This window comes from Dromiciops gliroides, chromosome 1 (genome assembly GCF_019393635.1).
Source record: "Dromiciops gliroides isolate mDroGli1 chromosome 1, mDroGli1.pri, whole genome shotgun sequence".
Taxonomy (NCBI): domain Eukaryota; kingdom Metazoa; phylum Chordata; class Mammalia; order Microbiotheria; family Microbiotheriidae; genus Dromiciops; species Dromiciops gliroides.
In genome coordinates this window covers 346,610,421-346,628,632 of record NC_057861.1, presented here as the reverse complement: position 1 = coordinate 346,628,632, position 18,212 = coordinate 346,610,421, and positions in this window count along the sequence as shown.

Below are 18,212 nucleotides of genomic sequence, written 5' to 3'. Positions count from 1 at the left end.
ACAAGGATCACACACTCTAAGTAGCAGAACCTGGATGTTAACCCAGTTCTTGTGACTTATAAATGAATGGCATAGGGGCAACTAGGTGGCACAGTAGATAGAGCACCGGCCTGGATTCAGGAGGACCTGAGTTCAAATCCGGCCTCAGATACTTGACACTTACTAGTTGTGTGACCCTGGGCAAGTCACTTAACCTCATTGCCTCACACACACACATACAGAAAAATTAATGGCAAAATGTGCTAGAGCTTTTGCTCCACTGCCACGGCATTTATGATCCCAGTGTCATACGCACCAGGACATGTGAGTGGGGATTTACTGGAAAAAAAGTTCTCCTAGTCAACTTAAAATAATTTGCTTGACAAACATTTTTTATCCTTGCAAGTTTCTAGGTACACATCCATTGTGAAACAAGGTATGCCAAAGTTTCTTTTCCAATCCTTTACTACTTGTAGAAAAACCAATCCACAAATCTTTTCATTTACTCTTGAGAATATTTTGTTGCCTAAAGAGTAGCAGGCAGATGGCAAGACTGTGGAGGTGGACAGGATGGTCTGGCCTAAGGCAGGCTATGTACAGTGGGATAAGTTAGTTTGCAGTCACTTTCTCACTGTTTTCTACTGAACAAACTTAAGGTGGGAGTTACCAAAATGAAAAAGAAAAAAAAAAAGATTGGATTAACTGTCTGAGGGACTATGGAATGACTTTTGGAGGTCCAAAACAGAGGGTACAGTTAGAGGTGCAGAAAATTAGGGCAACAGAAGGGCAGATGGATGGAGTGGTTGACTGGTTGAGATATATGAGAGAATAAATAAATATTTTTATTAAAACTTTAGGGGAGGGGCGGCTAGGTGGCACAGTGGATAGAGTACCAGCCCTGGAGTCAGGAGGACCTGAGTTCAAATCCAGCCTCAGACACTTAACACTTACTAGCTATGTGGCCCTGGGTAAGTCACTTAATCCCAATTGCCTCACTAAAACAAAACAAAACAAAACAAAACTTATGGGGAGGGGGCAGCTAGGTGGCATAGTGGATAGAGTACCAGCCCTGGAGTCAGGAGGACCTGAGTTCAAATCTGACCTCAGACACTTGACACTTACAAGCTGTGTAACCCTGGGTAAGTCACTTAACACTCATTGTCCCACACAAAAAAAGAGAAAAAATAAAGAAAAAAAAATAATTGCTTCATTTTTTTCAAGCCACAAAGCCCCATTTGGCAAACTACAGGTTTGTGAGATTTCCCATGGGGAGCATTGGCTTCAAATTAAGAAATTGTTGCATATGAAATAATACAAGACATGATACATATTTTCCTGTGGTGTTTTTGGAACATGTTTATTTTATTTATCATTTTCAAAGAACTAAAAATAGGACCTTTTATAATACAATCACCTAAGGTGAGAATAAGTGGAAAATTAATTTAAAAGTATAAACTTGATAAGCAAAGGTCTGTCAGATTAAAATGAATAAAACATTAATTTGAAGGCTTTGGTTGTGCTTCTTCTGGGCTCTAAAGAATGGAAGGGGCTGAATTGAAGAGGTCCTTTCCATCTCGTCCCTATAAAAGTCTTCCTTCTATTCCAGATCCTATTCTTCCCTTTTTTTTCACACCTCAGATCAACTCTTTTCCATTTTACATAGAAGATAGACAAGGTCATAGTAACATGATAAACAGGAGTGTCGAAGATTAGGCACTGAGTGTGGGCTACAAAAATGTAATGGAAACTTCAGTCAAAATGCCTGTTATGCCAGTCTTAAAACATACAAATCATCTTTGACCTCTGAAACATGACATTTAAAAGGCTATCGGTTTTGTCTATTTGTCATTTGCAATGTCTTCCCTATGTATCCTTTCCTTTTACTTCCCCTTCCGCCATACCTGGACTATTAAAATTATTATAATTGCAAATAGACAACCTGAATTTCTATCACTTCCAATTCATTTCATATCTTACAATCATGGATTCAAAGCTAAATGAAACCTAAGAGGTCACTGATTCCATCTTCCCCATTTTTACCATTTTACCAAAAAAGATGAGATAATTTGCCCAAGGTCACACAAGTAATAAATGGCAAAGCCATAAAAATCATACAAAAACAACATTTTTTGCTACTCGTAAATCTTAGGTTATTCAGTGGAGAAGCAGGGAAGGAGTCAGTAAACAAACATCTACTGAGTTCCTGCTTTGTTTCAGGCATCATGCTAAATGTTGGCATATAAAGAAAGGCAAAAAACAACAAAAAAAGGTCCCCTGGATTTGGAATCAGAGAACCAGAGTTTGAATCCTACTTTTATCACTCACTATCTGTATGACTTTAGGCAAGTCATTTCACCTCTCTGTCTCAGTTTCCTCATCTGTAAAATTTTTTTTAAAAGATGGGACCAGATGACCTCTTAGATTTCATCCATTTTGAAAGCTATGAGCCCATGCACACTGTTTACTGGGAAAAGCCTCAACACCTTAGCTTAACACTGAAGATTCCACACTATGGCCATAACCAACCTTTCTAGCTATATCTGTTTAGGCTTCATTTACATATAACTTTAAAAGTTCCAAGGTTTCTTTTTTCACTCAATCTGCTTTACTTTGCCTCCCTAATTGCATAACAAACTCCAATATAGAAGGAAATATTTCTTCTCCTTTCTACTATTCAATAATTCCTAGAAAATGCCATTTATACAGTAGTTCCTAAATAAATGCATATCCAGTATTATTGAATGAATCATAAGGCTATTTATATACTAAGCTCCAGCCCTTTACTAGCACACGGCCAAAATATTGTCATTTTGAAACACTGAGCATTTCTTTCTAAATGGTAGTACAAAGGCTATTCACTAAGAATAAAGGATGGAATTATTACAAATTATACATGCTCAAAGGAATCAATGAAAAAAGAAATGTGAAGGAAGGTAACCTAGCAGTACCAGATGTCAAAATGTATTACAAAATGGTAATCACCAAAACTATATGGTACTGGTTTAGAAACAGAGTAGTGGATCAGTGGAATGGATTAGGTACATAATACATTGCAGTAAATGTCCATAGTAATCTGGTATTTTATAAACCCAAAGATCTAAACTTTGGGGCCGAGAACTCACCATCTGACAAAAATTGCTGGAGGGAATGGGAAAGCAGTTTGGGAGAAACTAGACAGATCAACATCTTACACTGTATACCAAGATATGGTCAAAATGGGCACATGATTTAGACACAAAGGACAATATCCTAAGTAAATTAGGGGAGCATGGAAATTTTTACCTTTTATATCTTTTTATAAATATATATATATCTTTTTATATTTTATAAGGGAAGATTTTTGTGACTAAATAAGAGATAGATAGGATCATAAGATCAAAATGGATAATTTTAATTACATGAAATTAAAATTTAAAAAAAGAATTGCAGAGATAAAACCAATAAAGCCAAACTGAAAAGGAAAGCAAGAAAGTGTGAGAAAACAATTTTACAGCAAGTTTCTCTGAAAAAGAACTCACTTCTCAAATATATAAGGTAGCCATATTTGTTTAAAAAAAAAAGAGCCATTCCTCAAATTGATAAATGGTTAAAGGATATGAATAGGAAGTTTTCAGAAAGAGAAATCGAAGCTTATGTACAGTCACATAAAAAGACGCTCTAAATCACTATTGGTTAGAGAAATACAAAACCACTATAATGTACCACCTCACACCTATCAGATTGGCTGACGACAAAAAAGGAAAAGGATAAAAACAGAGGGTATGTGGAAAAAGAGGGAAACTAATGCACTGCACTCTTAAGAGTTGTGAACTGGTCCAACAATCAACTGAGAGAGAACAATTTGTAACCATATCTAAAAAGCTAAAAAATTGTGCATATCCTTTCACTCAGGAATACCACTACTAGTTTTCTATCCCAAAGAAATTTTAAAAAGGAAAGGACCTATGTGTACAAAATATTTATAGCAGCTCTTTTTCTGTTGGCAAAAAATTAGAAATTGAAGTGATGTACATCATTTAGGGAATGGCTGAATAAGATTTGGTGTATGACTGTGATGGAATTCTATTGCACTATAAGAAATGATAAGCTCATTGTGGTTTTGGGGGGGTTTTTTTTGCAGGGCAATGGGGGTTAAGTGACTTGCCCAGGGTCACACAGCTAGTATCAAGTGTCTGAGGTCACATTTGAACTCAGGTCCTCCTGAATCCAGGGCCAGTACTTAATCCACTGAGCCACCTACCTGCCCCAAGCTCATTGTTTTTAGAAAAAAAATAACATGAAATAATGTAAAGTGAGCAGAACCAAGAGAGAACACTGCAAATAGTAACAGCAACAGTGTTCAAAGAATAATTGTGAACAACCAAGTTATTTATTCATATCAAAAAGAAAAGACCTATGAAAGAAGATGCCATAGACCTCCAGAAAAAGAACTGAGGAAAAGACATCGATGTAATATGTGTTTACGTAGATTTATAAAACTACATCCAGTGGTGGCTTTCTCTAGTGTGGGGTGGGGAAGGATGAGGGGGAGAGAGTTTGGAACTTAAAGTGTAACAAAAATTAATAAAGAGAAAAATTGAAATTATGAGAGGGGTAGGTTCAAAAAAAATTTGGGAAAGCTTATGTGAGTTGATGTAAAGTGAAGTGAGCAGAACTAGGAGGACATTGTCCACAGAAATAGCAATATTGTAATGACGACTAATAGTGAAAGACTTGGCTACTTTGAATAATGCAATACAGGACTCATGATGAAAAATGCCCTCTACCTCCAGAGAGAGAACTCATAAACTCTGAATGCAGATTGAAAAATTTTATTTCACTTTGTTTTCTTGTCTTTTATTTTTTGCAATGTGGCTAATATGGATATATATATATATATATATATATATATATATATATATTTCACATGACTTCTGAGGCATAATGGGTATCATATTATTTGCCATCTCAATTGTTGAAGGAGAGCCTGGAGGGAGGGAAAAAATTCAGAACTCAAAATTTTAAAAAGGTCCCAAAAATGAGATATGTGCATAGATATAAGCCATCATCTAGAATGGCATTGGTTCATTTAAACAGATTATTATTCAGTTTCTGAAATTGTGTGTTCTACCTATAACATCATAATTAAGTGCATTGTAGTGTTACAACTCTAATCGTATAAATACATAGTCTTTTTGTCTATGATTGTTGGATCTTATTATTTCATAACCCTGATAAGAGCATGTAATGAGTAGTGATATACACACACACACACATATACATATATGTATATGTGTGTGTGTGTGTGTGTGTATAGAAAGGTAAACATATAACCTCAAATTTAATTAGAATTGTTACTTGTCTCTTTCCTATATGCCTATCTACTTTATCCCAAGAGAGGCGTTGGAAATAGTTGCTACATTTCACATATTGCCCAGTGATCAGTCATAACAGCTGGTGATACACATATATAAAATGGGGTACATTCTTCTGCTGGGAGTTTCTTTATGCAAATAGAATTAACATATGGTGTTAACGATTTTTCTGTGTCAGAAATAGAGTAACACACCATGCCTAATCTTAAACTGTTTGGAATATGACAGGAATTATTTCGAGCACACATATTTACCTCAGAAAGGAGGTTCTGAAATGAGATTTTTGATTTGGAGACTGTAAAATTAAAGTCACTGTAAGGCCAAGGTTCTTTACCATGCTAACTTTAATGCTTCGATCAACCAGGATACCTAGAATTATCCCAGATCATAGAGCTTCCCTCATTTCCTTTGGCTATTTACCCTAACATCAGAATAGCGTATTTTATGATTATTTATTATATTTTATGGTATTATGTGTACATAGTGTTTCAATAAAATGTGATTTTGTAATGAAAATTATTTTGTGTCCTTGGAAATATCTGACTTTATCTTTTCTGGACTCCTATTGTTCCCCATCAATAAAAGGAAAAAGATGTATTTAATGACCTCTGTGGTTTCCATTCTGTTCCCTTCTCATTCAATCTGCCACACAGCTTCTAAAAATAATACCTGCAAAATATGTCTGATCACATAATGTCTTGCTCAAGGACCTTCAGTAACTCCCTAATGCTTAAAGGATAAACTACCAAGTTCCCAGTTTGGCATTTAAAACCATTCACAATTTGATTCCAGCAACCTTCACCCTGGGGTTGCCAAGGTCAGTTCCTGCTTGAAACAGCCATGTCATGAAGTAACTTCTCTCTCAGCTCCATTCCTGACTCTTTCCACTTTTCTACTTCCTCAGACACACACATACACACCCTGTTTTCCAAATTCCTTTTCTGTGTTATCTTCCCCTATTAGTCTGTCAGCTCAATGAAGGTAGGGACCAGATTTTTTTTTTTTTTGACTTGTATTTATATTTTCAACTCTGAGTATACAACTACTGGTACTCAGGAAGCATGTAATAAATGTCCACTCCTTTTATCTTTTGAGGTTAATATTATGCTCATAAACTCACCACTGTGACCAGACTGGCCTACTTTTCCATTTTGAACTGGGTGTTCCATCTCCAACCTTCACAACTTTGCTTGGCCCTATCCCAGGCCTATCTTCCTTGCCACTGGCTCTGACAGAGAAAGTGAGGCTAATGACTATGCAATTCTGCCTAGCTTAAATTCAATTCACAAGAAAATCAAGACATTACCCAGTGATGTCATTGGTCCTCTTCAAAAAGGAAGGACAAACAGGCAACAACCACACTTGGTGACTGGAATGTACTCTATCTACAATCTATCTACACCTCCAAGAATATCTGGCTTTTTTAGGGCTTAGCTCATGTGACAGCTCTGATAGGAAGCTCCTGATTGCTTTGGTTATTAGTGAAATCTCTTTTCCCCTCAAATTATCATATAGATGCTTATCAGGACACAAGCTATGTGCTACCCCCCTCCCTATTGTAAACAACAGATTATAAACTTCTTGAGGACAGGGATTGCTTACTATTTTATCCTTGTGCCTAGCACCATGCCTTACACAAGAGAAGGTACTTAATGAATACTTGTTATTTTGGATTGAATTGGTTCCCAGTCATGACATTCTGTGATTCCAAAGGAAATTATGGTACATGTTAGAGACTGACATTCAAATACAGACTTATAGAAAATTAGACCTGGATGGGAAATTGAAATGTCTATTTTGCTCTCTTTTTCTTCCCAGTAAATAAATATACAAATAACTTTTGCCTCAATTTTTTCCTGTAGCCTTGAAATTCTTGACTGAAATGTCAGTGGATGGGTTTTAAATCCACTTTCATTGTTCACATGGCAAATACATTGCTACTATTTCTGTATTTTCATTTTTACCTCATAATTATTGAATTATATGTTATGGCATTAATAGTGACTAGTGGTCTTATCATACAACTCTGAATTATTGCATTTCATTTCTGTACATGTTTTTAAATAGTTTAACTAAACTATATGGACATTTAATTGAAAAAATCTGTTTTAGAGAGGAGTAAAATAAGGAGCTGACTTAATGCCTAGAATGATATATTCATAGTCACAATGGTATTTATTCTTCTACCAAAATAACTGTCTAGTCATAAGTTGGGGTCTTTAGAAAATGTATTTATTCTTTCAGTCTGCTAGATGGATTTGGTTATTACCCTAATGGATTTTGGGGCAGCTAGATGGTACAGTGGATAGAACATTGAATCTAGAATCAGAAAGATCCGAGTTCAAATTTGACCTCAGATATCTACTAGTTATGTGATCCTGAACAAGTCACTAAGAGAAGAACAAGTCACTGTCTGCCTCAGTTTGCTCATCTGTAAATTGGGGGCAATAATAGTACCTATTTATCAGGAGTGTTGTGAGGATAAAATGAGATGGTATTTGTAAAGTGTTTTGGAAATCTTAAAGTGTTATATAAATGCTAGCTATTATTACTTATGTAGTATGATTTTTAGGACCATAAGAGAAGCACTCTATGTACCCCCAAAGTATGCTCTCTCTATATGTAGAGAGCATTCGTATATATGTAGTATACACATATATAATATTTACCATATATGGCATATATAGCAAATATTCTGTGTATCCCCAAAATATGAGATATAGATATATGTCTATATAATATATAGGTATACCATATTTATCTACATATATCAAATTATATGTGATACATGTCTATATATCTATATTTCATAGTTTGAAGGTACACTGAACATCTCTTGTGTGTGTTTGCGTGTGTGTGTGTGTGTGTGTGTGTGTGTGTGTGTGTGTGTGTGTATTTCCCCTGTACAGTGTGGAGAAATAGATTAGATAATCATTAAGGTGTTTCACAAGTCTAGGAACCTGAGATTCTTTAAGATTCTCTAGTTGGTTAGCAAGAGCAAAACAATTGGTCAAAAAATTCAATTGAATAGTTGTTTTCTCTTTGCAATAGGAAGCAACTAGTCTGAGATTATCATCATTATATTAATGTATTACTATAATAACGATTATTAAAGGAAAGGATAGTCCTTGTGTTGTGGAAAACAAATAATCAGTTAAAAGTTATAACCTGAGGGGCAGCTAGATGGTGCAGTGGATAAAGCACTGGCCCTGGATTCAGGAGGACCTAAGTTCAAATCGGGTCTCAGACACTTGACATTTATTTACTAGCTGTGTGACCCTGGGCAAGTCACTTAACCCTCATTGCTCTGAAAAACAAAAAAGTGATCATCTGGCACAGATATTTTGACCCTTAAAATGATCATTTTATACACACACTCACACACACACTTAGTTAAAATTGGTTTTCTGGCTTGATTCATACTGAAGCAACCTATAATAATGGAAATATCACTGGTTTTGGAGTCAGGAAGGTCCTGGGTTCAAACCTACTTTTGACAATTTAGTTAAGTCACAAGAGGCAAGTCACTTTGTCTATGTGTTTCTCAGTTTCCTTAATAGTTAAATAGGGATAATAATAGCATTTACCTCACAGGGTTATTTAGAGAATCAAATGAGATCTTTATAAAGCACTTAGCACAGTGCCTGAGATATAACAAGCACCTAATAAATGTACATTCCCTTCCCATTCAGTATTCCCACTTAAATTCTTTGAGCCTCAGTTTCCTCCTGTAAACAGGTAAACATCTGTAAAACATACCTGCCACTCAAAGTGAGAACATATATGGAAATCCCAATAGAACCTTCAAGTGCTACAGAGATGCCAGTTATTGGTATTTGGCGAGGGGGGGGGCAAGGAGGGTTAAGTGACTTGCCCAGGGTCACATAGCTAGTAAGTGTCAAGTGTCTGAGGTCAGATTTGAACTCAGGTCCTCCTGACTCCAGGGCCGATTTTCTATCCACTGTGCCACCTAGCTGCCCCTAATGGTATTTTTTTTAAATAAACTGATTCTTACAATAGTTAGGCTATTTGTGCATTGAAAAAGAATTACTAAATATCCAGAGCCTCTCAAAAAGAAATAGATACTGTGGATCACCTGGTTTTTCCCTAGTGCCTACTATTCCAGTACTAATTTGGAATCCCTGGATGAGAACAGATGTGAGTGGGAGAAAAAAAAGAGATTCTTTGATGGGAAGGTAAAGCAATTTTATTATCAACTTAAAGAAAATTTTAATTACAAATTTCTTAGCTTAAATAGTCTACAAGGCTAATATACTGTAGACCTGATACATAGCAAATACCATTTTTCTGTTTGATTTGTTTCGTGTTGGATTCCCCTCCTCCACTTTTTTTTTTATGAAACCACAACCAAAAAATTTTTAAAAAGAAGGCAAAATGGAAGAATATTTTCTGAGAAAGTAAACTTCCAACTTCTGAGCTTTGTAGAAGCTGAGATTGCCATACTTTATCACTATACTGAACAGTTGCAAATCTTAAATGAACACATCAATTATTCATGATTCTAAGGTCATGAATGCCAGCTATAAAATATTGATCAGTTGATGTAAATATTTAAAAGCCCTGGTGAGAAACACATTCTCTAAAAGCATTTCTGCAGCAGAGTGAATAAACACCAATTTGACAGAAATGGTTGACAATCAAATAACAAGGGGAATTATTCAAAGGCATGTATGGTAAGGTTAAACATATGGCCAAAGTGATCACTTCCTTATGCTCGTATCCCATATAAAGCTGAACTTCAAATTCAAAAGCCATTTAATCCAATGTACCCAAGTTGTGATGTACCCAGATTTATATTTGGTCATTCCATTCCCTCAGTTTTTTGTTGTTGTTGTTGTTGTTGTTGTTTTTCAGTTGAATTTCATAGAATGCATACACATATGTATGTATACACACATTTAGGTTTATATACATATGTGTATGTATCTACATGTGTGTATAGATTTAGATACAGATATAAATATAAATGCATTGATGAGTAAATTTTACAAGGGAGAATTTTATGCAGGATTAAGGCGAGTTATATTTGTAGGAATTCAAAGGCTTTATTGATAGTATTTAAAATAGCCTTACCCGAAGTATAACAACATGGTGACTATATGAAAGTATGTCAATCAGGTCCATTGAAAGTTTAAATGAGTGTGTGCCTACTGTCTCCCAAACATATGTGAGCACTGAGTGAGTAATAAACATTCCCTCCTTTAGAAAGAAAAACACATCTGGCTCCCTGGACAGCTCTCAGTTACAGTGTTGGCCATGTTTGGGATTTCAGGGATTCCACAGGAAAGCGGAATACATACTATCACCGTGGTAACACTGAAAATGCTTTCAGGATCTGAGTAACCTTGGACCTCAGGCCACTGACATTTTCTTTTTTGAGCAACTCAATAATGCCCAATCGTGTATGTCTAGATTTATGAAGAGAGATTTGGATTTGAAGTAGTTTATCTTTTTTTTTTTTTGGTCAGTATTCCAGAAAACCAATTAGTTGGGGAGAAGAAAGGGATAAATGGTGAAGAAAATTCTAATCTAGGGACTATCTAGTAAATCGACTCTCTTTTTAAATGAGCAGATGAAGCTTCTTCTACTAGACAGCCCCAAATAGTTTAGAAAGGAAAACATGCTGAGTACATGGGCGATGAAAATTGTATGTTTACTGTCTTGACATCTTGAGATGCACTGTTTTTAGTGAAAAAAAAAAATCTTGGCAGTTTTTTGATTCATTCAGAGAGAAGCTTCATGCCACATCACACAGTCACAGAGTAGGAAGGGGGCCCAGAGGTCAACTGGCAAGAATTCATCTGGCTTCTGTCTGAAGACCTCCAGCAGTAGAGCACCCATCACATCCTGAGGCAGCCTATTCCACTTCTGTGGAGCACAGATAAGTGTTTTTCCAGAAAGCGAGCTGGAATGTTGCTCTCAGCTACCTCTGTCCATTTTTCCTACTTCTGTACTTTGGAGTCAAGCATCACATTTTAAATGCGTGGAGGCCCTTATTTTCAAGTGTTCATTATCAGAACCCAGTAATTATGAGGTTAGGGGAGGGAGAGAGAAATGTTCTGCACCTTGTTCCATTTCCTTTAGTTGTGCAGGTCAACAGCAGTTCCACCATTCATAGTCTTAAGTGTCATCGCCACCCAGCCCTGCAGAATTCTCTGTATTCAAGACCTTGGGCAGCTTGCACTAAAGCCTGGCATGAGACTCCCATGGAAGATATGCATGGAGCCCAAAACTCAGGCTGAAAGTCTTCCAGGAACACCAGAGTTCCTGGAATAGAAATGCTCAGCCATAAAGATGTCTTATTTGGCTCTGTTGCTCTGTCCCGAAATACACTGTTCAGCTACAGGACGGTCATGAGCCAGACTAAACACCAGTCCAACGGGTCTGATTTGTTCCACTTTTAGAGAGAGTCAGATTGAAAGAGTGGCTACCACTCTCTTCACCAGGGCACTAGGTAGCAGGTACCTTGCCAGGCTTGCAGATTAATTTCCTGTCCTATCTCATCGTGGTAATACTGGAAAAGCATGGGTGAGTTGTTTTTTGTTCTGTCCTTAATAAGAGAGGGGAAGGGAATGAGCAGCTACATAGTGCCTACTCTGTGACAGGCACTATGTATAGCACGTTACAAATATTATCTCATTTGATCTTCATAATAACCCTGGGAGGTAGGTGCTAATAATACCCCCTTTTACAGATGAGGAAAATGAGGCAGATGGAGCTTAAGTGACTTGTTTGGTGATACATTGTTAATAAGTATCTGAAGCTAGATTTGAATCCAGGTATTTCTGCCTCTCAAACCAGGACTCTAACTACTCTGCCACTGGAGCAAACACTGGACTCAGAATCATGAGAACTAGGTTTGAATCCAGCCTCTGACACTCACTAGCTATGTGACTCTGAAAAAATTATTTAATTTCTCTATGCCTCAGTTTCTTCATTCAAAAAGTAATACCATAAATGTGACTATCACTTTTTTTTTTCTTGTGGGTCAAAACATTGTAGTAGGAGGCAGGGGGTGACAGCAGTGGTGCATGGGATAGTCAAATCTTGGCTACAGATGAGAGGATGACTGGGCACTAAAAAGGGGTGTGGCCATGATCATCATGTGATTATATCATCATAGATTTCAAGCCAGAAGGAGCCTTAGAGTCGATCTAGTCAAACCTCCTCATTTTATAAAGAAAACTGTGAGCCAGAGAAGTTAAGTGATTTCACTAAGATCACATAGTAGAAAGTGATAGAGGCTGAATTGGAACCCAGTTCTTTTGATATGAAATCCAGCTTTCTTACCACTGTATCATTGAGATAGAAGCCTGCAGTTGGTAGTTTACAAGCCATTATACCATAGAGCAGGGGTTGGTGGGGAACTGCAAGGCAAGATCTGGGGATGACATTCAGTGGAGCATACCCCAGAGGAGGAAGTGCATCCTGGACAGATGTTGGCATCCTGGGTTAAAGCACTGTTAGTCAAGTACTAGGTACGTCTCTGTTTGTTCCCTACCTCATAGTGGGATTGGGATGAGAGTGCTTTGTAAAAGCTAAGGTGTTGAATAGATGTAATTTATTACTACTACTACTACTACTACTACTACCACCACTACCACCACTACCACCACTACCACTACTAGTACTATGGAGTCAAATTAAGTTAACAAAGCATTTATTAAACTCTTACTAAGGGTGAGGCACTATACTAAATTCTGGGAACACAAATAAAAATAAAAATAAAGACAGTTCCAGCCTTCAAGCAGTTTATATTCTAATGGATTAGAACAATACATAAAAGGAAGCCAAAGCAGGGAAGGGGGGAGGCAAGAAGATGAAGATACCAGGAGGGAGGTCATCATAGAGAAAGTCCTAGGGAGTCATAAGTACCATCTGGAGTGGACTGAAGATAGGGCCGGTCTAGGCCTCCTCCTTAAAATGGAGGTTCTGGGAGAAACCAGCCAATCAGAAGGAACAAACACAGGAGAGGAGAACTCTTCCAATCTGTGAAGACCAGGAAAGCAGTGAGATACTAGAGTGAAGAGGCTTCTGAGACATTGTAAAGAAAGGCTGGAAGAGTCAGGAGTGTGAGCTGTAAGGAAATGAAGAGCCCCACCCCCCTCCCCAGGGCCTTTTACTCTTATTTTTTTTTCAAGCACCATATGAAATATTGTGCAAAACAAGCACACACTTCAATGAAAAAAATGTCGGTGGTATCACATGGTAAGTTTATCTAAGAGATTTTCTTTTATACATAAATGTTTATGTTGTGTGTCCATGCCTCCTCCTGGCATGAAAAATGTTATAGAGGACAGTGACAATCACTTGAGCAGCATCAACCACTATTACTTGACATGCATTCCTGAAAACTTCTCCTTCATTCATATTTCCGCAGAAAGAAATATGTGGTTTGGTGGCTAGAAACCGCACTGCCCAGATAGCATGCTGAAATATTGAATCATCGCTGATGCTTTAAAGTCTTATATCTGAAAATTAGTTGAAATCCAATTCCAACAGTAGAGATTTAGTTAGAAAGCAGTGAACAAAGGCAAGGATAATAACACTCCTTTGCAGATTTTACTTATTTTCACAGGATCATAGATATATGGCTCAAAATTCAGTGGTCGTATAGTTCAACCCCCTCATTTATTAGACAAAAGCAGCTTAAGGCCTTTGTTGTTCAGTCATTTTTCAGTCATGTCTGACTCTTCATCACCCCATTGGGGATTTTCTTGGCAAAGATACTGGAGTGGTTTGTCAGTTCCTTCTCCAACTTATTTTACAGATGAGGAAACTGAGGCAAACAAAGTTAAGTGACTTGCTTAGGGTCACAAAGCTAAGTAAGTGTCTGAAGTCAGAGTTGAATTCAGGAAGACTCGTCTTCCTGACTATTTATTCTTGATGCCACCTAGCTGCCCTAGTTTGAACTTTAGAGAAATTAAATGGCCTGCCCAAAGTCACACAAGCAGAAACAGGATTCAAAACCAGATGCTTTGATTTCAAATCTCACATTCTTTCCATCACACCATTCTTTGGGATAAATATATTTTTTGTGACGGAGCTCACCATTATCTATTTGATTACCTGAGGCTAGGTTCAGAAATCTTTAGGATTTTTTTCCCTTTGACTTTTGTCCTCAACAATTCATTTTTCAAAGGTGATCACTACAAATTGATGCTGGTCTAATGATTCATAGATGGGGGTAGGAGGAAGCAGTTGAGGAAGATACAATAGACACAATTCCCGAACACAAAGTTGGAAACTCTGTTCCCTAGTCCACTCTTTTTTTGTTATGCTAACAATGGAAATGAACAGGAATTATAATAAATGACCTGGCTCTTTCTCATTATAGAGATGGCTGATTCAGCAATATCGATTCCATGCTGCCACTTGAGATTAAACAAACAAATAATGTCTAATACATTAAAGTCATGTCTCTTGATGCAGTTAAGTTGCAGGTGGCAGCCTCAAATCAATAGGCTGCACTTGCATTTGAAATTTTCATAATGGGCCTGAAAAGACTATCTGATATGAGATATAAACACAAAGTGCTATGATATAGTCTGATATCCCTTTTCCTACCCACCATCACCAACCATTCATGTCTTCTGGATTTCAGGAATCTGCAATCATTCACATAAAATTCATTAATAAAATATCTGCCCTCAAAATAAAGCTCTTCTTTGCTTGAGGGGAAAATAAAAATTTCATGGAGTCCTATGAGTTTTTCTGGCCTTTATGGAGATGAATGGTATTATGGATGACCCCTCAGATCACAAATCACAAAATTTTGTCCTAGCTTTGACTTAAAATGCTGAAAGCAGATGCAAACCATCAAATCTGAAGTTGTTTAGAAAGTATTTAAAAAATATGAATGATATAATAACACCTAGAATTTATGTAACACTTTCAGGCTTACAAAACACTTTATATGCTATCTCACTGATCTTCATAAAACACTTCTGTGAGGCTATTATTATCTCCATTTTACACTTGAGGAAATTGGGGCTGAGAGAGGTCAATTGACTTGCTTAAGGTCATACAGCAACTAAGTGTCTCAGACAGGACTTAAATTTAGGACTTTCTGACTCCAAATCAAGTACTTTATAAACTATATCACAGTATATATACTACCTTGGTTGGTGTTTGTCCTTCATTCTTAAAAAGGACCATGACAGATGTCATGCCTTGCACTGAATTGGATTTAAGTGAGGACAGGCTGTACAAAGTCATCAGCCTCTCTCCTCCAGAGCCATCTGAGTTCAGTGACAAGATATACATCAGGATGACTGAAGATGACTCCAGATGTTTAAGGCAACTGGGGTTAAGTGACTTGGCCAGAGTTACATAGAAAGTATCTGAGGTCAAATTTGAACTCAGGTCCTCCCAACTTAAGGGCCAGTGCTCTATCCACTGAACCACCTAGCTGCTCCCATAGACTACCTAGCAAATGGTCAGAAGAAGTGTGTCTCTACTCAGGACTCTTAATTAGATTAGCGCCTCTGAAGTACTTGGGGTAGAAATTGGACTAGAAATACAGATTGACTACCAAAGTTGAAACAAAGAAACTCTGCTAAACTCAAAGGAAGTCCTAATCCCAAACTCTAGGGGGGCAAGATTAGTATTTTAAGAGATCATATTTTTCTTTTATTCAGTCAGTCAATCAATACTTATTGAGTGTCTTCAATTCCCTAGGCAGGATGCTGGCTGCTAGGTACTAGGTGCTTTCAGAAGGACCAAGAACCATAAATTCATGATCCCTTGTGAAGATGAAATTCTATCTAGAGAGAGGAAATGACCCTAAACAACCACACATCAAGGTAGATTGAGGTCACTGGAATATAGATGGTACAGAGGGTTAGTGACTTTTAGTGGAGGGACCCCTGGAAATTATCTGACCACTGGATTAGAAGAATACAGAAAGGATAGTGCCCTGCAAGGTGTCCCAGATGAATTATTATATGCATCTTTTGCAGACTATTCCTTTGCCAATACCCTTCCTACATCCCTTCCAAGAAAGACTAAAAGTCACATCAATATCCTTTCCTGGCACTTTGTATGACAAGGACTATGCTTTTCTTCCTAAGCAGCCTGTGGGCCCTTAACAGGCTGTTTGAAAAAAAAAATGTCCTTTCAGTACAGACTAAGATAGTGTGACAATACAATGGGCTCTCCTTCCAGCAATAAACCATATGATGCTCTCATTAGTGAGTCTCTGAAAAGTCTCATTATGTTACAATTTCACTCTTCCACTTGAAAGTGTACATGATAGAAAAACTCCACAGACACTTTAAAGGGTCAAAATGTATTTATTCTAAAAGGAGGAAAAGTCATCTCAAAATCTGATCAAATTTTATTCATCTGCTTCTTTGGATTCTATCATTATCCCTGTGTGGATGACATACAGGCTCATTTGTCAGCCTCAGGCACTCCTCCTCCACTTAAACACATGCAGTGCTCTATTAGACATTTTGAATTGGTGAATATAGGCAGTGGTAGCAGAGTTTCCCATCATCCTCTGTGACACAGGATGACTAACTTCTTTATAGGATGTAACATCAGTGTCCCTCTGATGTCCATGTCCAATATAAAGAATTTTGTTTGGTAGAGGCTTTATCTAATCTCTCTCTCTCACATGCGCTCTCCTTCTCAATCTCTCTCTTGCACTGTATCTTTCTGTCTCTCTCCCACACACACACACACACCTTCTGGTACACCAAATTGGTTGTCATATCGGCCATTTTAAGGCTCTCTCTCTAGGCTTATTTTACATTTTACCCTTGCACATACACTATGTTTCTGGCCTGCTTGTTATTACCCAAACTTGGCTCTGCACCTTTGCTTAATGTGTCTTCATGCCTGGAATACTCTTGCTCACTCCTATTTCTGAGAATACTTAACTTCCCCAAAGGTTCAACTCAGGTTTCACCTCCTATAGAAAACCCTTAATTGTTCCTACTCACTTCTTACATAAACTATGTTATTGTGTTCCCCAAAGAATGTAAATTCCTTAAGGGCAGAATCTGTTACTCATTTTTGTCTTTATATACCCACCTACATACTGTGCTTAATAAATGTTTACTGGATTGAATAAAATTAAACATCTCAACTCATCCTTTGTTCCAGACTTTCTTAACCTCTGAATATTTCAAAAAGTATATTAATAACTATTTTTCAATATAACTGGTTTCCTTTGTTTTATGTCATGCATTTTATCGCATGCATTAAAAAAATTATTCTGAGAAGGGTCCACAGACTTTATTAGATTGCCAAAGGGGTCCATTACTCACAAAAAAGTTAAGAACTCCTGTTATATTTGTTATATTCCTATTACCAATGCCTTAGTCCAGGACATCATTTCTTATTTTGAGTATAAAGACCTCCTCCTCACCAAACCTCCAGCCTCTCTCATCCACTACTTTACTTTACCTCCTTTAATACTGTTACATAATCTTCCTAATCTGTTGCATTTGACCACACCAACTCCTTCTTACATTCTTATGATAGCTTGATAACATGTGTATTAACATTACCCCTGTGCTTCAGAACCTTAAATCAGGGTTCACTGGTGCATTTCATTTCTTTTGGAACACACTATGACCTACAGTATGCCTTTCTCTACTCATCCCCAAGCCAAGAGCTAGTGGCAGCATTTGACATATAGTCACAAGTTTCTAAACCAGATGCATTAAAAGTCTTTAGCATTTGGGCAGTGATTCAAGGAAGCAGCTGGGGAGGTGGGGGAGGGGAAGAAAGTAGTTCCCATTAGCTGAGAATTAAAAAAAAGGGATTAATGAAGCTTCTTAATTAACAGTCAACTAAGAGCTAATAAATCTTTTATAATTTGGAGGGAAAAGTGCTCTTAGAAAGGAA